The sequence below is a fragment of the Pelobates fuscus genome, chromosome 4 (assembly GCF_036172605.1).
Source record: "Pelobates fuscus isolate aPelFus1 chromosome 4, aPelFus1.pri, whole genome shotgun sequence".
In the NCBI taxonomy this organism is placed as follows: domain Eukaryota; kingdom Metazoa; phylum Chordata; class Amphibia; order Anura; family Pelobatidae; genus Pelobates; species Pelobates fuscus.
The window spans coordinates 64,034,428-64,060,971 of record NC_086320.1 but is presented as its reverse complement, the minus strand read 5'-3'; positions in this window follow the sequence as shown (position 1 = coordinate 64,060,971).

The window sequence follows — 26,544 nt, the reverse complement described above, 5'->3', positions numbered from 1 at the left end:
AAACCACCACATGGACGACTATCAGAATTCCCAAACGAAATTTTATTTTCGGACAAAGTGATTCGGTCAAACCGAATTTTTTTGCTGTGCACAAGTCTAGGAGAAATCAGTTTGCATAACCAAGATAGGTATAAACAGGCAGTTGTTACTACTGTTTTTTCATATCTTATTGTTGTTGTCTCTTGTTGTTATGTTTTGCTAACTATACTTTGACTCTGATGTCATCAACAAATGTCTTCTGAAAAATGCACACGCACTGTAATTATTCCAAATCAATGTATTACCCATATTTTTTTTTCTGATTTAAAAGGTAAAGTCTCTAACAGAGTTCCTAAAAATTCTTAAAATATATCCACGCTGAAGTTAGGGGCTTGTTATCTGAACTGACAAATGCTTTCCGAACACAAAAGATTATGGGAAAAGCAAATGATTTGCTTAACAAGTAAACAAAAGTCTAAAATTACATTACTCAAAATAGGGCAACCTATGTATATAGTTGAGTCATAAGAGATAAGCTGACTACATTTCACTTCTGCTAACCACTAGTGACTAGCCAAAACTATATGCAAAATATTTACTGCGACAAATACATTATAAAACATTAAATAGAGAACTATGCCGAAAGACCCAATTTAAAATGATATGGTCTATATATAAATGTAAACAAGCTGTTTACAAAAGGAGAGTAAAAACAACTAAAATGATTTCAAGTGCATTGATCCGAAGGCTAATAGACTATTAAAGCATTAGCAAGGAGAAGTGAAGTTAATAACACTGTATTGAACAATATATTTTCCTTAAATTATAGTGGGCAGTAGCCAATGATGGAAAATGTTACCTTTAGAAAACGCGCTGGAGACACAAGAAGCACTCAAAAGGGGGCTAGACTAAATTATGGTAAATAAGGCACCTGGACCCCAAGAGATCTTTGTGAGCTAAATGCAGTAATTACAAGACCTCTATAGTGACTTCAGTTCCTCTGGCTTATTGCCATAGAATTTGAGAAAAGCCAATATGGTGCCATTATTTAAAAAAGAAATTACACACCGATATATTTACCAGAGATAGTGGGGGATATACTTAAAGGAATAATACGCCATGGTATGTCTGGCTATATTGTGGAAAACAAAATTATTAGTACAAATTAACATGGTTTTATTAAACATAGGTCTTACCAAACTAGCCCCCTGGGGTCCATAGGCAGTTATCTACATTGAAACAAAAGTCTATTGAAATTTTCCAAACTCTTTTCTGCATCGAGGTACATATTAAGTGATCTTACATAGAAAACAATCTGGGTCTTCTTTTGTACTTGAATAGAAAACTGGTTACGCTCAAAGCATAGTTACAGTAAAAGAAGTAAAGTAATAAGGAGATATGTTTATAAATACAAAATAATACTCTCCTTCTGCCTGTGCCGTGATTTGAGTCTCTTCTCAAGACATACGGGGATATATGCAAGAATAAACATGCCAAGAAATAAAAAAATAAAAAAAATGAACCAACATTGCTTGATGTCATTATAGCATTTTTGGAAATACAAATTCTAAAAATGTGTAGAAATTCTCAAAACTCTTCTATGTATTTCATGTGATTTCCAAAAATGCAAATGCATGGTAAAACAGAAGAATTTAAATGTGTAATACTCTTCAATAAATGGATATATGAAACACACATAAAACTCTTTCATATTAAAAGCATGCTCTGTAATTGATGCCCTATATACATGCATCAGGACAGTAATCTTATTAAATCTGTCCTAAAAATTGTAGTAAATATGTCATGAATCTGTTAGAAACACATACCAGTTGCTTAAGCCATGTATATATTATTTATCATAGATATTACTCATGTGTAATTGATTCAGGAGTCTTACAAACCTCCTCTCCAGTTCCATCATGCACAGGTTTGAGGGTATTACACTACTATAACTATGTTCCTATCATCCTGCCTTAATCCTGCCCCTCCTTAACACAATTGGTCCTACTTGGGGACATTTCTTTTGCCTTGATGCAGACATGCTAGCTTAAAGGAGCACTCTACACCGATAGAGCACTTCAGCTTGTTGAATTGCTAAATGGATGTGTATCCCTTTAAAATCCCCATGTATAAAAGTGCCAATTTACCTTTGAAATTAGCACTTTTATATTTGAAAAAAGAAATGCCTCCCCAGCTGTCAATCAAACAGCGGGGGAGATTCACTTCCTACTTCCATTAGCTGTATTGAGCTAACGGAAGTAGCAGGCACATTCTAACAGAGCGTGCCTGCCTTTCAATATTGACTGCAAGAACTGCCCTGGTGTGAAGTCAATGTTTGACAGGCAGGAGGGAACGCTCTCTTCTCCTGCCTGTAAGTTCTTGCAGTGTCTGTCCCTTCTCCCTTCCCTGTGTGGAAATCTCCCCCCTCCCCTGCCTGTTGACCTACAAGGTCAGCAAGCAGGGGAGGGGAGTGGAGAGGGAGACTTTCACACAGGGAAGGGAGTTGAGGGAACTTTGGCACAAGAGGGGAGGGGGCTTTGGAACAGGAGTAGAGGGGGGACTTTGAAACGGGGAGGGTAGATGAGACTTTGACACAGCAGGGGGGACTTTGAAATAGGAGGGGAGGGGGGACTTTGAAACAGGAGGGGAGGGGAGATGGGACTTTGACACAGGGAGAGGAGTGGAGATGAAACTTTGACACAGGAAGAGGAGGGATGAGAAACATGATGGTACTTGGGGAGGAGAAATAACATAGAAACAGAGGCTTCTCTATGAGAACCTTCTGATTGGAAAATTGTCTGTGAAGTGACTTCCTGTGAAAAAGGGGAATGCTTACATAGGCTGTAGTCATAAGAACTGTACCCCCAATGACTACATACATAAAAAATATGCATGCATGTATTTATTGGGGGCATATCTACTAGACTGTGGAGTTTTTCCACTTCTTTTTCAAGTGTGGAGTGTTCCTTTAATTGCCAGTGAATCAGTGTCTGCACATCTGTACTCCGTTCCTAATTTCCAACAGAATGTACACCTCCTGCTGTCTAGGAGAATAGCACTGGTTACGCTCAAAGCATAGTTACAGTAAAAGAAGTAAAGAAATAAGGGGATATGTTTGAGTTGCCTATAGGACAGGGGTGGGGAACCTTCGGCTCTCCAGATGTTTTGGACTACATCTCCCTTGATGCTTTGCTAGCATTATGCCTGTAAGAGCATTATGGGAGATGTAGTCCAAAACATCTGGAGGGCCAAAGGTTCCCCACCCCTGCTATAGGAGGCTTATCCTACTGTCATCTGACACTACAAATTTTTCAGCAGAGACCTGTGTTGTCCGTATATGCTGGTCTATGTAGAGATTTGGTCCACAGGTGAGGGAGGGACCACATTTTTTTATCTATATGTTTGATTGTACAAAAAAGAAGAAAAAAGAGATAATCCGCGCCTGTGTTAGTGTAGCCACAAACAGATACAGATATATACATACATGAATACAACAGGATCTTGTTGATAGGTGAATCTCTCAAAGACAAAAACAGACATAACACACAATCTAAGTGTAATAATTTTAAAACATATAAGGTAGTATATTGATATGGAACACACTCACACTTTCAAGAGCTATATAGAGGTCTGCTGTTAAGGTCGTGGATGGTCTAATCCCTGTCTAAGGTTATGTATCCCGCAGTAGTGATGGTATGTTCAGCAGTGATGGTGGTACTTTTCGTAGTAAAGTGCGGTATGTGAAGAAATATGCAAGAACATCAAATAGCGTAATATGTATAGTACACTCTTTCCTTCTAGAATATGATAGGATATGCAGAACCGGTCCTGTTTAATAAAGTTTACCCTTTTATGCAGGATATGCAGGACCAGTGTAGTAAAATTCAGAAAGCCCAAAGAAGAAAAAGTAAATACCGCATAAATTCAAAATAATTCAATTTAAATTTAAAAGGGTAAATCTCCCTATATGTTTTAAAATTATTACACTTAGATTGTGTGTTATCTCTGTTTTGGTCTTTGATATCTGTTTGTGGCTACACTAAACCACAGGCGCGGATTATCTATTTTTTGTAATCTTTTTTCTTCTATTTGTGTTATCACAAGGTTGGGGAAATCTTGTGTGATAATATGCTGCCCTTACCCATTTCTTAAGATATAGTGAGCACCTATACCGTATACTTGTTTATATGTTTGATTGTGCAAGGACAATGCCAATATAATTATATTTAAATTTCACTTGTGTTTACCAGGCCAGACCTATTGCTGTTAAAAGCTTAATCTGTTTGTCCCTTACAATACCTCTGATTTTATCCACTTATTAAAATTAAAATAAAGAATATAAAAAAGTATGATTTGAGTAATTGTACTAAAAAGAAACGGATCCTTAGGTATATTTTAGCCCTGAAGAATAATAAGAGTTGCTAAGTGTAGCGTTACTTACCTTGTCCAGGGGCCGGCCGAGGTCCTCTGTTCCCGGCGTGCTCAGAGCGCCGATGACGGCGGGTGCTGACCGCGGAATGCGGTCATGTGTCCCGTCGAGCTTTGAGAGAACGCCGCGCGTCACGAGCACGCTCTTAAAGGGGAAGTGGGAGACGAAAATCAAAACGGTCTCCCATTGGCCCCTGTCACCCCACACTCCCCATACTCTCACATATTGGGGGCGTGGATATGACAGGGGCCAATCAAGAAGAAGTTGAAGGTATTTAAACTTACCTCCCCCTTTACTCCATGCCCTATCGTGGTTTCTGTTTCAGTTCCCTTTAGCGCTTGTTGTGTTCAGTTGTGTTACTTTGTACTTGACCTTGGCTTTGTTTCTGACTACGTTATCTCTTTATCCTTATCTGTTCTGTTTGCCGGCTTGCTGTTTACTGTGTACCAGACCCCGGCTAGTCCTAGTTTACGCTGTCTCTCTGTGCCCTTGACCTCGGATCGTTCCTGACTCTGTCTCCTCTCATATACGTCGAGTCCGGCCATTCTAAGGTCCGGTAGACGTATCTCTCCTCTGTGTTGTCTTTTGTCGCGTTGAATCCTGCGAGTTGGGGTATATTTTCGTTACATTACGATAGGGCCATGGACCCCGCAGATTTGGCTCAGCAAATGGCTTCTCATGAGGCAAGGTTTGTAGAGCAGGATCACCGTATGGATCAGATATCTCAGGCTCTCCAGACGCTCTTGTCTAGAACTATTCCTGCAACCGCACCTAACCCTCCTACACCTCTTCTTCCCGAAGTATCCAGTTTACCTAATACTTCGCCCCATTTAACACCCCCTCCCAGGTATGGAGGGGAAGCTAAGACATGCAGAGGTTTCATTAATCAAATAGAATTCCACTTTGAGATGTATCCACGTTCCTTTCCCACTGATAGGTCTAAAGTGGGGTTTTTGATGCATCAACTTACTGACAAAGCACTTGAGTGGGCAAATCCTATTTGGGAGGCCAATGGACCTATGGTGCATAATTTCAATAGTTTTCTTACGGCTTTTCGTAGAACTTTTGACACAACAAAAAGGTCAAAGAATGCCGCAAGAGCATTAATGAGAATTAAACAGGGTTTTAGGTCTGTGGCTGATTATGCTATTCAGTTTCATACCCTTGCTTCACAGGTAGATTGGACCAATAATGGGTTAACTACTGTGTTCATGGAAGGTTTATCTGACACTATATTGGATGAGGTAGCAGCAAGGGAGCTTCCTATTGTATTAGAGGACCTTATTGATTACCTCAATGATATAGATAATAGGATTCTGACAGGCTCTATACTAAGAACAGGAATAGACGTTTTGTTACACCTATTAACCCCAGAATTAATAAATCTGAGAGTGTTAAAGTATCTAAGTATCTAAGACCTTATAGGGGACTGGCCTTGGGTGTGATATCTAAATCTCCTAAATTGCCTCCTAACCGTTTGCTTCTCACTGTTTCTCTTCATATGGGAGAGAGTTGTATAGCTGAAAGCGTACTAGCCTTGGTTGATTCCGGGGCTGCTGAGAACTTCATAGACTCTGGTTTTGTTACGAAAAACAACATTCCCATCAGAGAGAGGGAGATACCCTTGGCCATTGAGGCCATAGATGGTAGACCTTTAAGTACTCCAGTCGTTACCCATGAAACTGTACCATTATTCATGTACACAGGGGTTTTACACTTTGAGACTGTTCAGTTCCAGGTTATCACCTCTCCCTCTTCTCATATCGTGTTAGGGTACCCATTGTTATGTTCTCACAATCCCATTTTCGACTGGGAGTTGGGACAATTAAAATCATCTTGTATGATTAAAGTCACCCCTTTAAATACTATTAATGTTCCTACTACTCCTCCTTTGTCTACTGTTATACCTCCTCAGTATTTGTTTCTCAAGACTGTATTCGATAAAAGGTAAGCTGATAAATTACTGCCTCACAGACCCTATGATTGTGCTATCGATTTATTGCCTGGCACTATACCTCCAAAGGGCAGGGTGTACCCTTTATCTATTCAAGAAAACCGTATCATGGAGGAGTATGTTAAGGAATCACTAGAAAAGGGTTTCATTAGGAGATCCTCTTCTCCGACTGGAGCGGGGTTCTTCTTCGTATCTAAGAAAGAAGGTGATTTAAGACCGAGTATCGATTATTGAGGTCTAAACAAAATCACTATCAAAAATGCATACCCTATATCTTTAATCACAGAATTGTTTGACAGGCTGAAACATGCTTCTGTATTCACTAAATTGGGCCTTAGAGGTGCATACAATTTAATACGTATTAAGAAAGGCCACGAATGGAAGACTGCATTCAACACTAGATCCGGTCATTACGAGTATACTGTTATGCCATTTGGTCTTTGCAATGCCCCAGCAATATTTCAAGAATTCATTAATGACGTCTTAAGAGACTTTATTCACACATTTGTAATTGTATACTTGGACGACATACTAATATTTTCTACAGATTTACACACTGATCACAGACATGTTACAACGGTCCTGAAGACCCTTCTTGCTAATGGTCTTTATTGTAAACTAGAAAAATGTTTATTTGACCAATCCGAAGTCTAGTTTTTGGGGTATTTGATTTCCGCCAAAGGTTTTCGTATGGATCCCCAGAAGCTTTCTGCTGTCATAGAGTGGCCTCTACCACAAGGTTTGAAAGCCATTCAGCGTTTTCTTGGTTTCTCTAACTATTATAGACGCTTTATTAAGGGGTTTTCTTCTATTGTAGCGCCTATCACCCGTATGACAAAAAAGGGTGGTAATACTCGTGTCTGGTCTCCCGAGGCACTTCAGGCTTTCGACTTTCTTAAAACTACATTCGCCTCTGCACCTATTTTACAGCATCCTATCCCCTCACTGCCTTATATTCTTGAAGTTGATGCTTCTGATATCGGGGTGGGTGCTGTTTTGTCCCAGAGAGAATCACCTGAAAAGCCATTGCATCCTTGTGGCTTCTTTTCTAGACAAATGTCCAAAGCTGAAAAGAATTATGATGTGGGTAATCGTTAACTCCTTGCTATTATCTTAGCTCTTAAAGAATGGAGACACTTGTTAGAAGGAACTAAGGATCCTATCCTCATTTTTACGGATCACAAGAACCTATCCTACCTTGGTGAAGCTAAAAGATTATCTTCTAGGCAGGCTAGGTGGTCATTGTTTATGTCCCGTTTCAATTATATGATCACCTATAGTCCAGGTGATCGTAACTAAAGCAGACGCTCTGTCCAGGCAGTTCGAAACTGCTGACAAACAGGAGATTGATGTTACTCCTGTCATTCCCCCAGACAGAATAATAGCTACTACTATTTTGTCTATTTCTTCATCCCTCTTGCAGGCCATACAGGCGAAACAAAGCATGGCACCTAGCGAGAGGCCTATTGATAAATTGTTCGTTGATGTTCCCGAGAGACGGGATATTCTGTCCCTATCTCATGATACTAAGACTGCTGGACATCCTGGTATTTCCAAAATGATGTCAGCTGTTTCTCTGTATTTTTGGTGGGATTCCTTACGCAAGGATGTCACGGACTATATAGGTGCTTGTACTACTTGTGCCTGTATGAAATCTTCTCGTAGAGTTCCTTATGGGCTTTTGCATCCGTTACCCGTTCCTGAGAGACCTTGGTCTAACCTATCCATGGATTTTATTGTTGAATTACCCCCTTCGAATGGTTACACAGTTATCCTGATGATAGTAGATCGGTTTTCCAAAATGGCTCACTTTGTGCCTCTTCACAAGTTGCCCACATCCAGGGAACTAGCTAGTATCTTCGCTAGAGAGGTATTCCGGTTGCATGGTATTCCCGTATCTATTGTGTCCGATAGGGGTAGCCAATTTATTTCCAGGTTCTGGAAAGCCTTTTGTTCAGAAATGGGTATTTCTCTCTCATTTTCTTCCGCTTACCATCCCCAGTCTAATGGAGCTGCAGAACGTGCCAACCAGTCTCTGGAGCAGTACCTTTGTTGTTTTGTGTTCCACCATCAGAACAATTGGTTTGACCTTCTACCTTGGGCTGAGTTTGCTTGGAATAACGCTACTCGTGATTCTTCCGGCAAAAGCCCTTTTTACGTTGTCTATGGCCAGCATTCCGTTGTTCTTCCGGCTGCATTCTCCTCACAGGGCATGCCAGTTCTGGATGAGCATTTGGCTGGTTTGCGTAATACTTGGGAGCAGGTTCAGCGTTCTTTGGTGGATTCCGCTGCTCGCCAGAAGGCTCAGGCTGACAAGCACCGCAGAGCGGCTCCTTCTTATGTTGTGGGGGACAGGGCAACCGCTATACCCGGCATACTCCTCATCCCCCTCCTGTCTCTGTGGAGGGTCATGAGGAATTCAAAGTTTCTGCTGTTCTTGACTCTCGTTTCCTTAGGGGTCGACTTCAGTACTTGGTACATTGGAAGGGTTATGGGCCTGAGGAGCGCAGTTGGATTTCAGCTGATGCTGTTCATGCTCGCCGCCTTGTGCGTTCTTTCCATTCTCGTTTTCCTGCCAGACCTGGCCCTACCCGCCCGGAGGGCGTGTCCTCAGGGGGGGGTACTGTAGCGTTACTTACCTTGTCCGGGGGCCGGCCGAGGTCCTCTGTTCCCGGCGCGCTCAGAGCGCCGATGACGGCGGGCGCTGACCGCAGAATGCGGTCACGTGTCCCGTCTAACTTTAAAGGCGCGCCGCACGTCACGAGCACGCTCTTAAAGGGGAAGTGGGAGACGAAAATCAAAACGGTCTCCCATTGGCCCCTGTCACCCCACACTCCCCATACTCTCACATATTGGGGGCGTGGATATGACAGGGGCCAATCAAGAAGAAGTTGAAGGTATTTAAACTTACCTCTCCCTTTACTCCCTGCCCTATCGTGGTTTCTGTTTCAGTTCCCTTTAGCGCTTGTTGTGTTCAGTTGTGTTCCTTCATACTTGACCTTGGCTTTGTTTCTGACTATGTTATCTCTTTATCCTTATCTGTTCTGTTTGCCGGCTTGCTGTTTACTGTGTACCAGACCCCGGCTAGTCCTAGTTTACGCTGTCTCTCTGTGCCCTTGACCTCGGATCGTTCCTGACTCTGTCTCCTCTCATATACGTCGAGTCCGGCCATTCTAAGGTCTGGTAGACGTATCTCTCCTCTGTGTTGTCTTTTGTCGAGTTGAATCCTGCGAGTTGGGGTATATTTTCGTTACACTAAGTTGAGCATAAGGGTTTACATCCACCAATCAACAGTAGGTACAAGTACAAATTGTTTTCCTTTTTATCGTTTGTTTATTAACAAATCTAAAAAAAATATTTCCTACCACAATAATGGTGATGGTGAATATAATTACACATTTACTTCAGAGTTTGCGGGCTTCAGCAATTTGTCAAGACTATAAAACAAACCTGTCCAAGAAAATATTAAAAATATTAATTTATTGAATAAAAATAGACTGTTTCCTACCTATCATTTGGCTCTAAGCCACAAATTACCAAAACTGAGTGAAAACAACTTTAGTGCCCATTGCCGTACCCTATTTATGGGCACAATATTTCACAATATGTATAAGTAATCCAAAAGAAAAATCTGATATGAGGGCAATGGGGTATTGAATACATTCAGTAATTTTTACACTGCTCTTCACTATCTTGAGATCAGGTAGTAATAGTTTAAGGCACCAACATTTCTAAGCAGGATATGAAGTGTGTAACAAAAGGTTGCAATCAAATGCAATCAAAGAGATAATACCCACTCCCTGAGATACTTCTTCAGAATATTTTTTTACATATTTTGCATGTAAATAAGAGGATGGGATTTTTTAAGTGTATTAATACAGTCATTGCACTCTACGATTAGTTCATTTTATGATGATTGCAGCAGCAATGCTGTGTCTTTGTAATGGACAAGTCGCTTTAATAAAGCATTAGCAGATTGTTGGATGTAATTTGGTTGTAATTTGTTGGGAACATTTGTTAACTGGATCAATTAATGAAAAGCCTGGCTCTTACTCATGGTGGGTATACAGTTGGCTGTGTAGTAGCACCAATTAAATAATTTGAAACTGTTTAACTCTACTTTATTTTAATCTATTTTTTCTTGACAAGACCTTGCTATTATCGGTCATCCAAGTGAGCACCAACTTTCTTATGCAGTGAAGGCTCATCCACTTGGGGCAGTGCCCCACAAGCTTTTATGTGCAGTAGTTTAGAAACACTAGATTCTTTTCCTGGAGGGCAGGGTGATAAGTGAAAAATAAATAAAAATAACACCATTAAACTAACATTTCCCTATCATCCTTTACTTCAACTTGGAAGGTTCTTGATCCTATAGTATACACTTCCTCCCTTCCCAGTCTGGCATTGAAAAGGTGTGAGTGTATCTAACCAAAGTGGAGGGTTTTTTTCTACCTATCCTCCCATGAGCCCTATAGATACACCCCACTGGATTCTAAATTGTTCACGATGATAAAGCATCTGGGTAGATTTGAAACGAGTACAGAGCCCTCAGAAGGCACAGGGCTGACTTTCTATTTTTTGCACTGGTGTTTTTCTATTTTATTTTTTTGGTTTGTACGCTATTTCGTATTATATTGTTATTGTATGCCCTGTTGTTTATGAGGTCTGCCTGCTATTTACATGCCATGTTACAATTTTTTAACAAATAAAGTTGCGCTACTTATAAACTTTCTTGTTTGTATATTATGGAGCAAGCTTTTGGAGCAAGGGAGGGTGGTAAGCAAATAAGATATGGGAAAATAAGTGTCTCTTTCATTCTGTGATAGGTTTCAGTTCTGCAGCGCCCCTCTCCGTTCATTGGTGGTTGTGTAGAGAAGCTTTCTTGAGATAATCTAGGCATGTCACAAAAAGGGGGCTGGTTTGAAATCTTCCCTGGTTTAGCAGGTTTTGCAAATTCCTAATCTCCTTTAAGAAGGAATTTCCATTGAGTTGCCATTTAGGCAGCAGAGCCAGCTGCCCATGAGTGAAGGCACGCTATTTGTCTCTCTATTCGTGGGACATTATTGACTCATAACACCGGGGTGGGCATTACAGTGTCCTAGGAGAGACAAGCAGCAGCAGCTCCTGACCCCTACCAAATGTAAATGTATAATATTATCTTTCCCCAATATGTACTGACTGAGGGCTGATTAAGCACGGGTATTTGCTCAAATATATATTTAATACATATAAAGGCAGGTAAGTCCAGGGAGGGCAAGGAAATGGGAACATTCCTGACACAGAGCACTGTGCTGACTGTCACTTATAGGTTTATTAACTCCTACTGCACATACCAATTGATTTAAAGTGCTCAGTCACTCTACAGCTGACACCTGAGAAACTTATGCTGTGGCTAGTCGAACAGTTGTGAAGCTTCAAACTGCAGGACTGGGGCTGTGACTCTGAGGACTGATCCGAATCTGATTTCAACCTCTTTTAATCAGCAATTATTGTTGATTCTGTTAACCATGTCAGCAACCCTTTGGCTGCATATTGCTACTGCAAATGAGTTAAATTGCCCGTTACAAAGGTAATAAGGAGTCTATCAGTATAGGTCTGCTTTAACCCTGTGCACACTGTGTGCTGAGAGCTAATAGTGAATCAGAAGTAGCTGACATGGTTGGAGTCTAACAGTATCTTGATGCTTTAACCATGTCAACACTGTTTACTGAGAGCTAATGGAGTTGCTGACATGTTTCATAGCAGCAGCAATATTTAATAGAAAGCTAAAGTAATCATAGTGGTAGCACTACAAAAGATTAGATAATGAAAGAGAGAGCTAAGAGAGGACTAGGAAGATAGAAAGAGAGAGAGCGCATTTTAAAGCGGCATGTGCTGTCTGGGTATCTATGTATTGCAGCTTTGTATATTCCATCACAGTGATCCTGGCTGTGTGGGATAGTTACATTATTCCCTTATTGTGCCCAGCTCTGTGTGTTATGTCTCTGTATTGTACTCTGCTCTATGTATTTATAGATATCTTTATGTTGTCTCCATGAGCATCTCTGTATTCTGTTTAGCTTTCTGTAATGTATGAGTATCTCAGTACAGTATAGAAGAGGAGCCAAATTCTGGGGGAGGAGTCTGGCGTCCCACCATCTTAAAACTTCACCAGACACAACTGTAATGTTGTATAATAAATCTGTTTTTCATATTTTTATTTCCCTTATTTCTATTCACCAATATGATTTACTATTCATATCACCTTATTGTATCAGGGCTTACCACAATAGTGTTCGTAGCCTCTGTGTCAGAACACATAGTGTTTAAGGAGAAGTCCTAGTTTCTGTCACATTCTGTCCTGTTCTGCAGAGATGTCTGGCCTTGGTTTCTGGTATCCAGTACTTTTTTTACAATTCTTGTTTAGTTTTTCAGTTTTTTTTCTGGTTTTCTATTCCATGTCTGGTTTTCTTTATCCTGGGTTTTTCTGGGTTCATTCCTGTAATCCGTCCCTGGAATTCCCAGTCTCCAGGTTTCCTTTAAATGTTTGTTTTATGTTGCCAAACCTGTTTGTTTTCCATGATTCCTTTTGTTTCAGTTGGAGCCTGCAGGCAGCTGCTCAAGCCTTCTGTCCTTTCTTGCAGGTAAGTGCTATATGTGTTTCTTATGGTTGTTTTAGCATACATTAGGCAGAGTAGGACCTGCCAGATATGGGGTACTTTGGCGTTGTTGGCAGGCTTATGCAATGTATGATCATATAATGTGACTAAATCCCCATATGTAGTACTTAGTTATTTCTCCTCTTGTTTTGCCTATTATAGCTTGTCTTGTTTTATTTTGTTAACCCAGTCCATGTTCAGTCCTGTCCTGTCCTGCCCCTGTTTAGTTAATGTTCCCTTATGTATTGTGTACATGTTCTGGGTTTAGCTTTCTATCCTTCTCTGGTTCTGGGTTCTACTAGTTTTGTCTTGTTTTCTTGTTTGGTGCCTGTTCTAGTCTTCTGTACTGGATACATTCTTGCTGCAGAGCCTCCCTATTCAGCTTCTGGGAGGTCTTACTTCCTAGCTTCAAGTTCCTGGGATCCGCTGTAGCTGCATCAGGGTTCTGGTATGTGGCCGCACAAACACTGGTGCTCAACACCAGGGGGCGTGTGGTTACCCTGCACCAGGCCCTGATAGTCCACTTCCACACTGAAGGCTCCCAACTTCTCATCAGGCACTCATGGGTCCCGGTTTCCGTACCGCCACCCGTGACAGTTTTCCATAAACAGGAATACAGGGCTCTACAAACATCAATAAGGATTCCATACAGTATCGATATGCTATGTGAAGCAGGGTCATCTGAACATGTCAGTTCCACAAAGGGACTTAATTAGCGAAAATGACTGAAGTGATTCAATAGTGCCTGCATATAATGTACCACTTGGTGGTAATTTAAGATTTCAAGAAACATTAAGCCAGCTTTGGTCAGTAAAATGCTGCTAGGAGACAATAGAGCCTCCTGATTTAATATGTAATAGTAGAGGTATTTTTCTAAACCAGCCTCTGCAGTGGTGTGTGTACTATAATAGCTACAAACTCCAGTAGAAAATGGGAAGATTTAAGCCAAAATAGCTGAATTATAAACATCAGGTATTCTTGTAGTTCATCTATTTTGCCATAAAGTCTTTAGTTCCTTTGTCAGTTCTTCCTTAGCTCTTCTCAAAGCTCAATTTAGTGCGAAAATCCTCACTATGCAATAGCCTATAGAACCTATTATTATAATGCACTGCCTTACACGTCTTTTGAAGAACCCAGAAGGCATATACATCTCGATTCATAAAGAGCAGACGAGTAATTAATTTGCTTGAACTATTAAACGAGTTGGCATATACAATATCTCACAGACACTGGCTTTCCAATTCCGCTCTGTATTGTTACCAACCTTCATAATACTTCATCCACGGTGCCGCAGTCAGCGCAAGAAGATGGGAATTATAAAGAATTTAATGGTGAATACACACTTTCATTGTGTCAGGGTTTGTTGATTGGAGCTTGGAGGTCACTCCAGTAAACACTCAGCTTCCTTGAAATGTACGGTGCACGAATTAAATATAAAGCAATATTGTTGAAAATGGTTACCAATTGAAAACAGAGAACAGTGTCAACTCTTTCCCACTGGGAACAACCAACAATGAAAACCAGTCAAGCATTACACAGTGCAGCCTGCCAAATGTCATTAGAGTGTAGAAACATTTAAAGGAACATTCTTTAATGGAAGCGCGAGTATCAGTCTCTCTAAAACCTTGCTCACCCCACCCTTTCCACTGGCATTGCACCCTAGTCATTTTATATACCAATTGCTCTTTGTTTGTTTGCAGCAATTAAAGAGAATTTCTAAAAATATATATATAAATGTATATAATGTATAAAAAATTACATTTAAAAAAAAATTGAAATTTAGAAAATCAGTTTAAAAAAACAGAATGTTGATGTATTTTCTTTTAAACAGTAATGTATAGATGGGAAATGATCTACTAATTTGGATATATACATTTAAATTCCAGAATGATAATCCAATATAAATGTGAAAAAAATTTGGGAAAAATTAAATATGTAAACATATACATACAGACATGTAGATATAAAAGTAAAATGTTGGTGAGGTCTGGTAAGGACTTGAGTATATTTATACTCCTTTAATGTTTGCCGAGATACTAAAGGATGTTTTCTAATTAATCTAACAAAGGAAAATGTGTCTGCAGCAGACAATGGACATTTAATGAATTCAGACTTCCAATTTCTAAAGAGCCATACAAGAGTGCCATCTAGTGAGACTGTGCAGCACTGCACGTATTTACGAGTTATTAACCATTTGAGAAACACCTATGTGATAATGACCATTAAAAGGGATGTATATGGAACATAGACTTTCTTTCTTGCTCTGTTTTGTTATTTTTTTTATTTTCTATTTGTTTTCATTTTGTATTAGTAGATAGCCTAAATTACTGTTTTAATATAATTTAACGTGTTCTTAATTAAATTAGAGTAAACGTGTGTATGCCAGAACAGGGTGCAACACATTATATCCCCCCTCTATTGTTCAATAGATGACGATTGGAATATTAAGTTTAAAAAGTAACGAATAAATGACACATTGCAATCCATCTGACACTAAATAATCTGAACTACTTGGATTTCATCATTAACCCTTTAGGTAGTAGGTAGGTATGCTTGTTCACACCTCTGGCTTGAATATGAGTATAATCCGAGTTTCGTCTCAGTATTTTTATGGCTCTCTGCATTTTACAATCCAAGTGTAATGTTATTTTATAGAGGTCCGGAGTAAATGAATCAGTATTCTCAATTTGTAACAAAATGCAAAACATAATTTCTCACTAAGAAAATACACAATCCATTTGCTACTTTGACTTTGTGCTGCTTGCTTCTTAAAAACACAAAAAGCATTGCTTTGCTTGCAACAAGCCTCCACCCCCTCTCCCCCCCAACAATTTCCAACAAGTCTCTCTTTAGTGAAAAACGCTGTGTATGTTACATATAAAATGTTTGTACTTATTTATAATGCTTACACATCTGCCTGTCTATCTGTCTGTCTGTCTATCTATCAAGCCAACCTGTGGAGAGATTTATGGATATTCCAATCCACCAATAACACAGCTTCACAAGCCTGGTCTATGATCTTGTAAAGTAAGAGCAAGCCCAAACAGCTGCACATTTTATGTCCAAATCCTTCTGATTCCTTCCATTATTCTGATAGTCAAATCATTGGTCTACGATCGTTGATTTAAAATTCTCTGGTCAATACCAATAGCATATAATTCTTTATATGTTACAATTACTTTTATTTTTAACATATGGATGTCAATCAGACCAGAGAGTACTTTAAACCTTGTGTAAAGATGACCACATATTGAGGTGGGGAAAATATAATATTGAGCTTTGTCTCTGTGATTGTACACGATAGCTGAATGTTACTATTAATGTAACAGCCTACCCTGATAAGACACCTCCGTACAGTAAATCTCGTCCCACAGGAATTCTTACATATATTTACACATTTATTTTGTGTGTGTTTTCTGTGCAAGGGCTACATGCAGGATTAACAGTAGATGAAACCCTGAGGCCGCATTCTCATACGTAAAATATAAATGTATATGTCAGCCGTGAAATAAACTGATAATGATATAGAAAATAAAAAGTCCATTAAAAATAGTTGAGATTGAGCCCTTTGCAACACAGTTATTGTTTTCTTCTAAATCAAATTAGAGGAAGCAATCGGCGAAGCATAGGGCATATTTTTCCCACAACAGACAGATCTATGTATAGATGGGATCTTTAAATATATACATATATATAATCATGCAATTTAATATATTCATATATCTCTCCCTCACACACATACATACAAACACACACACTTATATAAATTTACATTTCACAGGTTCAATAAATATTTAAATAAATATATGTATATGTGTATATGTAGAGTAGATATTGCAGCTGTATTAGTCTAGCGATGCAGATATAAAATAGCAGATGAAAGTAGTATCTTGTAATTCATTTTTTATCTTGGATGTGAATTCATGCATTCTTTTTTTTTTTTTTTAACTCTCCCCTTTCTAGTACCATCTCTGTGATCCTCACACAAAATATTTATGACCCTTTGTGAGAATGGTGTCTATTTTATATCAGACCTGTGTCTTATCTGCACTCATTTCGCTTTAACCCCTGTATCACAATTCAACTTTGAATTCTGTGTGTCAATTTTTGCTCAGAAATGCTTTAGACTTGAGAAAGGGAGGTTCTCCTGAAAGCTTGTCATTAAAAAAATCTGTTTGTCCAATAAAAATGGTATTACTTGATTCGAATTTCATCTGTTATTCTATGTGTGTGTGTGTGTGTGTGTGTGTGTGAGTGTATATACAGTATCTCACAAAAGTGAGTACACCCCTCACATTTTTGTAAATATTTTATTATATCTTTTCATGTGACAACACTGAAGAAATGACACTCTGCTATAATGTAAAGTAGTAAGTGTACAGCCTGTATAACAGTGTAAATTTGCTGTCCCCTCAAAATAACACACAGCCATTAATGTCTAAACTGTTGGCAGCAAACGTGAGTACAACCCTAAGTGGGAATGTCCCAATTGTGCCCAAAGTGTCAATATTTTGTGTGGCCACCATTTTTTTTCCAGCACTGCCTTAACCCTCAAGGGCATGGAGTTCACCAGAGCTTCACAGGTTGCCACTGGAGACCTCTTCTATGCCTCCATGACGACATCACGGAGCTGGTGTATGTTAGAGAACTTGCGCTCCCCCACCTTCCGTTTGAGGGTGCCCCACAGAGACTCAATAGGGTTTAGGTCTGGAGACATGCTTGGCCAGTCCATCACCTTTACCTTTAGCTTCTTTAGCAAGCAGTAGTCGTCTTGGAGGTATGTCTGGGGTCATTATCATGTTGGAATACTGCCCTGCGGCCCAGTCTCCGAAGGGAGGGGATCATGCTCTTCTTCAGTATGTCACAGTACATGTTGGCATTCATGGTTCCCTCAATGAACTGTAGCTCCCCAGTGCCTGCAGCACTCATGCAGGCCCAGGCCACGACACTCCCACCATCACGCTTGACTGTAGGCAAGACACACTTGTCTTTGTACTCCTCACCTGGTTGCCACCACACACGCTTGACACCATCTGAACCAAATAATTTTATCTTGGTCTCATCGGACCACAGGACACCAGTAATCCATGTCCTTAGTCTGCTTGTCTTCGCCAAACTGTTTGCGAGCTTTCTTGTGCATGATATTTAGAAGTTCCTTCTGGGACAACAGCCCTACAGACCAATTTGATACAGTGTGCGGCATATGGTCTGAGCACTGACAGGCTGACCCCCCACCCCTTCAACCTCTGCAGCAATGGTGGCAGCACTCATACTTCTATTTCCCAAAGACAATCTCTGGATATGACGATGATTCATTTTCACTTAGGGGTGTGCTCACTTTTGTTGCCAACGGTTTAGACATTAATGGCTGTGTTTTGGGTTATTTTGAGGGGACAGCAAATTTACTTGTTATCCAGGCTGTACACTTACTACTTTACATTGTAGCAGAGTTGTCACATGAAAAGATATAATAAAATATTTACAAAAATGTGAGGGGTGTACTCACTTTTGTCAGATATTGTGTGTGTATATATATATATATATATATGACGTTGTGGCAGGCTTATGCAATGTATGATCATATAATGTAACTAAATCCCCATTTTTTTTGCCTAGATTAGGTGTTTTTAAAAAAAACTTTTACAAACTAATAAAATCTGTCAACATTGAAGTTGCTGTTTAGTAGATAGGAGAGTGCGCTGGATCTTGTGTATTGTTTATTGTATAATATGGCCCCCAGCAGCACCCCATTTAAGCATGTTTAGGTGAGTGCAACCATCCCCCCATGTTTCCTATATATATATATATATATATATATATATATATATATATATTTGTATTTGTGTATTGTATTGCCAGACACAGCAGGTATTTTAAATGAAAAAAGCAGATGTTGGACAATCTGCCATATAATTTCTGCAAAATATGTCTTGAACTGTTCTGTGAGCATTATATAAGAAATCGTAGACAAGCAACAATCAAAAGTGTGATGACCATCAATCCATCATGACTCTATTTCTTGCTGATGTGCTCCCTACAGTGCATTAGACAGAACAGAGTGTGCCAGACAATATCTTCTCTGGCATGAAACATTGGACAGATACAGCAAAGTTAAATAGCATTCTCGGGGAGAAAAACAGTAAATGGAAGCAATGGTGAAGGAGGTGTTTTTGGATAAGTGGAGAGATTTAGACCGCATGGGGTAGGAAAAGCAAAGGACCGACGCACGTAAATAAATAAATAAAAAGAGAGCATGTATCAGTAAAAATACAAATAAATACAAATACTGCATTTTCCAAGATGTTTTTGGAAATAGGAATCAAATTTAACCCCATCATTGCTACCATGTAATTACACATTAGAAATGGGTTCTATATTTAAATCTTCTACCCTCTCTCCCGAAAATGCACTATAACACTTCAAAACCGGTAGACCAAAAATATGTAGATGTTAATATAATCTGACGGCAAACAGACAGAATCCTCAGCACACAGCATTGTTTTCAAACTGGTTCTCATGAGCAACTCCACGTCTTAGAGGGACACTCCAGGTACCAATGCAACTTTTAATGCCTTTGATAGATTTTGGCCTCACTAATATGCTGTATTTTTTGTCATCCTCAAATCTTTACAATTTTTGCACAAAAAATAAATGTTTTGCATAATGCTGCACCTTAAGCTAGCCTACTCAGCAACGCCCCTCATGCCAAAAAGACGTCGGTCTCACCCTAAAACACTGAGTGAGTAGCTTTTAATTCACAACCTGCCTGCAGACAGTCAGAGAAATTACAAGCAGGTGGTGATATCCATCAATAAGCAGGTTTTGATATCCTTCTCAATGCAGGTTTTTTTTGTAGTCCGGATCACACAGTGCTTTTGGAGCTGAACTGTGGAGTTTTCTGAAATGTATTTATTTATTTATTTATAAAATATTTTACCAGGATGGATACATTGAGATTTCTCTCATTTCAAGTATGTCCTGGGTCCGCAAAACATTGCATTGTTACATTAGGGTACAATAAAATACAAAAACAATATTAATACACAATACATACAAATTTTAACATAGAACAGGTAGGAAATATATAATCAACCATAACACGTGCATTCTGTTTTGAGGTATGAAGGGGCGTGGCTAAAGAGGCAGGTATATGTGGCAGCATTATGCAAAACATTGTCTATTTTGTGCAAAAACTATAAAGATGCATGCAAAAAAATGCAGCATATCAATGAGGCCAAGACCTATCAAATGCATTTCACTTGTATTGGTGCCTAGGAGACTCTTCAAAATGTTGAGGAATTGGTCATTTTAAGTTACCTGTCCTAATTGTCAATTTATATATTGGATAGATCCTTCTTTAAGTATTGGTGTAGCTTTCCCCGACACATGTGAATCCACACGGCCGTTTCAATGTGTACATGGCATATGTTGAGTTACATGTATACAAAGTGTTTGAAGTATTTTTATTGCTTCCACGGAAGTAGAAAAAGTGTCCACTTTTATCATGGCATTACATATACTACAATTTAAACAGGGGCAACCCAAACAAACATGTATTTCTCATTCTTTTTTTTTACCCCGAATGAATTCCGCTCTCACCAATCGTCCCATTAAAGTTCCATCCTTCCTATAACTCATTACACCATTTCGCTGTGTGCTGAGGATTCTGTTTATTTGAGGAGGTTCAATGGAACAGGAAAATTGCCTACAGCACGAACATCTAAATTGGAAATTAGCTTGGAGTGCTTTATCTTCATCTGAAAATAATTGCTTAGAAAATAAACTATCTGCAAAATAAAATTCACATTTGTTTTAGTTTAAGTAAGGAAAAGAAGAAGATAATGTAACAGCGGAATGTTGAGGGTATTACGATTAATATTAGCCTAGAATCATGCATTATAAAGACCCTTGGGCACCACCGAATGCTTTTCAAAGAGAATTATCAACAAGATAAGTATTCCAGCTATAGCATGCTGCTCAGGCTAACCTTGAGTTGCCACAAGCTCTCAGTCATCAAGGGCAATTCCTTCCAGATATCTGAATACTCCCTTTGGAGTTACTGTATACCTAGCTTTAGGGCAGGAAGTAGACACAGATGTGTACTGGAGCAAAGAAGGATTTGATGCGCTGTGGTTTAAAGATCTCGCAGTGTAAAAGAAAGGTAATTAAACGCAAGCTGGAAAGACACTTACATCTGCAAAACTTGTCCTGGGCTTTCCTTCATCTACTCATATGAACTTCTAAAAAAATTGTTAATTTCTGATAAAGATGAAAATTAAGAAGTAAAATATATATGCTTTAAAAAAAAATAACAGAAGATTATTAAGGTCCATTTTTTTGTTTCTATGCCGTGATGGTTAGATGACCCTTAAAGTGTCATGGAGTCAAGTCAATAAATGACCAGTTTCATCAACAAATTCTGTATTACATTTAGAATCTTACATTCAGTATTATTTCTAGATACCTTTTGGTAGTTGTTTTTTTTTTTTTTTTTTCCAGTAGGTTAGGGACAGTTATATATCATGCTTTCAGCTGTAAGAAGACTATAGCTTACATGAACCATAGGCAGACACTACAGCAAATATGGCCAGAGCAACGAATGCGCGCAAAAGAGTATTTATTATAATTTGTATACCTATTTTTATACCTATAGTAACTAACATGCAGCATTGTGGGGTGTTGCACCTAGCAGTATAGGAATTGGCTTATCTACAAATGTCCACTTCCTGTGCCATATTTGTACCAGTTATAGCACATTTAGGTTAAGTATATTTTTTAACCATTACTTTTCTTGGTGATGTCTCAGTGTTTTATCACTAACCAGAATTAGACCCTTTGATGCAAACATATTGTGTACAACAGATCTACTTTAAGTGCAGCAGCAGTTAATCAGTTATTGTTTGTTTTGTTTTTTCTGTAAGTGACATTTTTTTGTTAGAAAGGTACACATATTATCCTGGCACTCATACTCCCATAACTCTCAGGTGGATGTATGGCCTGTATTATTCAGCTATCTAAAAATAAATAAATATCAAAGCAGCTCTTGTAAAAAAAAATCAAGATCAATTCAAAACACTTGTCATAAGGGGGGGGGGGAGAGGCAAAGAACACTGATGCAGCTTGCAACAAACATAATAATTTATTGTTGACAAAGTGTCTGTTTTAGACGCGAAACACGTCCAGTGTCCTGCAAGATTCTAATTTTTTTTTTCCTCTTCTGACAGGTGTCTGGACTTAATCTTGCATCATTTATTTGGTCCACTTATACACTTATGTGTCCTGCACTTTATAGCCATGTTTACACTACATTATTAAACCTGTACTAAGCTGAAGCTGCCTCGTTAGAATACTTTTTTACTTAATTTATCCTGAGGTAATCTTGGGGATTGCAGAACCATAGGACCAGCACTGGAGATCCTAAATCGTAAGGACAGCTGTAAGTAAATGAATTAACACATTTGCACATTGCTCAGATCCTTATAACTAGGAGTTGCTGGGTATTTTTTTTTTTTTTTTTTGTTTCCTTAAAGTATTATTCAGCCCCAATGTACAAAACAATACTACACTGATAACTTTTACAAGGATTGAGTTGTCGGAAAAAAATATCCATTAACTCCATTAAATTCTCTATTAACTTTGTTTTTAGTTTGACTATTTTGGTCAAAAATGTGAAATTTGTTTGAAATTTACACTTTAGTGAATATATCCGTGTATGTTGTGCAAGAAGCAGTTGTAGCCATGATCGAGAAGTATCTTTGAACGACATGATTTAATGTAAATAATTAAATTTTACCTGCCTGACATGAGAATGCTATAATAATAGTTATTATTTGAATGCACTTTCAGAGTTTATTTACAATAAAGAGAGAGAGAGAGAGAGAGAGAGAGAGAGAGAGATAAGAAAGATAGAAAGATAAAGAGGAAGGAAGGAAGGAAGGGAGGAGCATCCTATAACATAAACACATCACAGTCATATTACAAATTAGTATAAGACAGCCACAACATATTAAGCTCTTAGATCCAGACTGGTTCATGAAATAGAACTAGGCCACTTTACACCAAATGCATCACAGCAGCAAAACATAGTAATGTTGGTTAATTCATCCAATCGTATGGACCCCAAATTACCTTCTTATGACAGATATTAATAAATACAAGACACACTGGCAGGTCAGTTAGGGATACGTCGATTCTGCAAAACGACTTGAGAGGGAGCTCTGTTATCCTTTAGATCTGTTATCTATTAGAACATCATTGGTGTCTTCAAGATTACCACCACGTATCGGTCCATCAAAGCAGATATTATAACTTACTGTAAAGAAATCGGGTGAAATCTCGAAGGTTATTCTATTAGATATAGACATATATATTCTTGGGGGTATGAAGGATAGGATTGAGACTAGTAAGTGGAATAGAAAACTCTCATCTAAAAACTCTCACACTGCATTTATTTTTATTCTTGTATTGATTGTATTGATTTCTTTAGCCGGATTGTAAAATGGAAATAATTTCCAGAGTTAACCACAGAACCTAGAATTTCATTGCATCGGAGATACCCAAGCTATACATTTCTCATTTATAATTCAGTGTGGTCTATAGGGCTCAGGCACCAGATGATGCTGTAAATATGAGCCAGCATGGAAATCTTTGGTCACTCACATAATCAATTTCCCCTGCGATGGCTTTAAGCGTAAGCAAGAATGCTTTCATTTAAAATGGAAACATGGGAACACTAACATAAATTGCAAAACCTAGGGCAAGTGGCTGGACAATTTTCCAACACAGCTATATCAGCAACGTGGGAATTCTGCCCTTAATTTGAGAAAATGTGTTTCAATGCATCACCGTGATGTGTTTAGTAAAATAAAGTCACTGGGCAATATTTACTCTGGACAAAAGAGCCTCTCTCTATGCAACGATATATATATATATTTATTTATTTATTTATTTATTAATTTTTTAAAATGTATTTCTCATATAATAATTCTGTATTGTATTATTTCAATACTCATTGTTAATCTTCAGTATTTTATTGTTTTATGGAGACAGTATTCAGTAGGAAAATAGTGCTATAGCTGGATCATATGTATAAGAAATCAGCCATGAGAATATTAATGTAAATTAGGCTACTATAGTAATAACCTGTTTCATCGTATAAAGACAAGAGTGACAACAAGTTAAGAGTAGATTCGGTACATAGGCAATAAACATTTAGAATGTGTTGAATCCATAAATTAGCAAGTATATAAAACATGTTCAGCAAGCAGTGTATATCTTTAATGTATATAAACAACATAGAATGTGTCCTATTTAGATATACTTAGTTATGTCCATTCATAGAGCTCTGTTCTAGAATGTCACATTAGTCTACATAACCTGCAACTCTAAGATGAACTTCTGAAGCAAGCCATGCCATTGAAAGTCTCAAAACAACAACCGTTTCTCCGGGAGATCTTCTAAGTCAATTAAATAGGAAGTAGGAAGAAGATTGGAAGATAGTAATTATGGTTTATTTAAATAACTTGCCAAGCAAGAGAAAGGCTGGAAATCACATTTAGATGAAAAGCTATAACAGATACACTAGAACAATAACCTAAGAAAGTAAACGCAAGAGAACAAACCACAAGGAACTAGATAAATTAAATAAACTAACTAACACTTGGGCTGCAATGGAACTCTGGAAAGTGAGTTAGACAGGATTTGACAGCTATATAATGAATTCTAGACTAGACAAGATTGAGTAAGATATGTACTGCACTTGCTAGAACAACAGTACTAGGACTCATCAACTGAAATGTACATTAGGGAGGATTGAATCCCTTTATTCATAATTGGGTAAAAAGTAAGGTTTATTATCAAACCTAAATGCACTGATGTTACATAAACAAAGACCACCCAGAATCAGAAAACCAGCAATAAGAACTGACACAATCAAGTTAAAGGGTGGAAATGACTAGCCACCCAAGATATAACTGTAGAACAGGCCAAGTTAGGGAAACCAGAATTTACAAAAGTCCAAGAAATATAAAGGCCAGGTTAAAAAAGACCACTTGTTTGTATCTGAACCAGGAGAGTGCACTGAAGCGAGGGAGATGTGGGTGAAATCTGTTCCCAAACATACGTGTGAGTTCATGTGTATTGATGACACATGAATATGTATTGTGGTATTGTATGATGTAGGAAAATGCCTCGAACTGTTGTAATCTCTCTTTCTCTCTCACACATGCACACAACCATTTTGGAGCAGTTTAACACTGAATCAGGGTCCCTGGCCAGCCCCCACTGGAGGTATGAATAAGGCATAGCAAAACCGATTCATATCAGCAGTGGGCAGCTGTGATAGGCCGGAAGTGGTCAGCAAACACTCTCTTAAATGCTTTTATGGTTTCGAGTCAGGGCTGGCGCATCCATAAGGCGGCTCAGGCAGTCGCCTAAGGACGTCAGAGCAGGGTGGGCGGACTCGGACTTTTCAAATTACCTCATTCTCCCTGCAGCCAGTGGGGTTGGCTGGCCCCTCCTGATGATGTCAGGAGGAGGGGGCATGACTTCCACTGCTCTTTTCCCAGGACCCTGACCCCCTTCCTCAGCCCCTGTTCTCCTTCTTCAGCCCCTGTCCCCCTTCCTCAGTCGCTTTCCCCCTTCCTCAGCCTCTGTCCCCCTTCCTCAGCCCCTGTCCCTATCCTCAAACCATGCCCCCTTCCTCAGCCTCCGCCCCTTGCTCAGCCCCTGTCCCCTTGCTCAGCCCACCCCCCTACTCAGCCCCTAGAAACATAGAAACATAGAATGTGACGGCAGATAGGAACCATTCAGCCCATCTAGTCTGCCCAGTTTTCTAAATACCTACCTCCCTATTCAGCCCCTGCACCCTTGTTCAGCCCCTGTCCCATTGCCCAGCCCCTGTCCCCCTTCCTCAGCCCCTCTCCCCCTTCCGCAGCCCCTGTCCCCCTTCTGCAGCCCCTGTCCTCCTTCCGTAGCCCCTGTCCTCTTTCTGCAGCCCTGTCATCCTTCCTCAGCCCCTGTCCCCCTTCCTCAGCCCCTATCCCCCTGCTCAGTCCCTGTTCTCCTTCTTCAGCCCCTGTCCCCCTTCCTCAGCCTCTGTCCCCCTTCCTCAGCCTCTGTCCCCCTTCCTCAGCCCCTGTCCCTTTCCTCAGCCCCTGCCCCCTTCCTCAGCCTCTGCCCCTTGCTCAGCCCCTGTCCCCTTGCTCAGCCCATCCCCCTACTCACCCCCTACCTCCCTATTCAGCCCCTGCACATTTGCTCAGCACCTGCCCCACTTCCCCAGCTCCTGTCCCCCTGTCATCCTTGCTCAGTCCCTGTCCACCTTCCTCAGCCACTGTCCTCCTTCCTCAGCCCCGGACCCCCTGCCCCCCTTCCTCAGCCACTGTCCTCCCTTTTTCAGCCCCTTTTCTCCTTCCTCATCCCTGTCCCCCTTCCTAAGCCCCTGTCCTCCTCCCTCAGAAACTATCCCCTCCTAAGCCCATGTACCCCATCCTCAGACCATGTCCCCTTTCTCAGACCCTATCCCCCTTCCTCAGACCCTGACC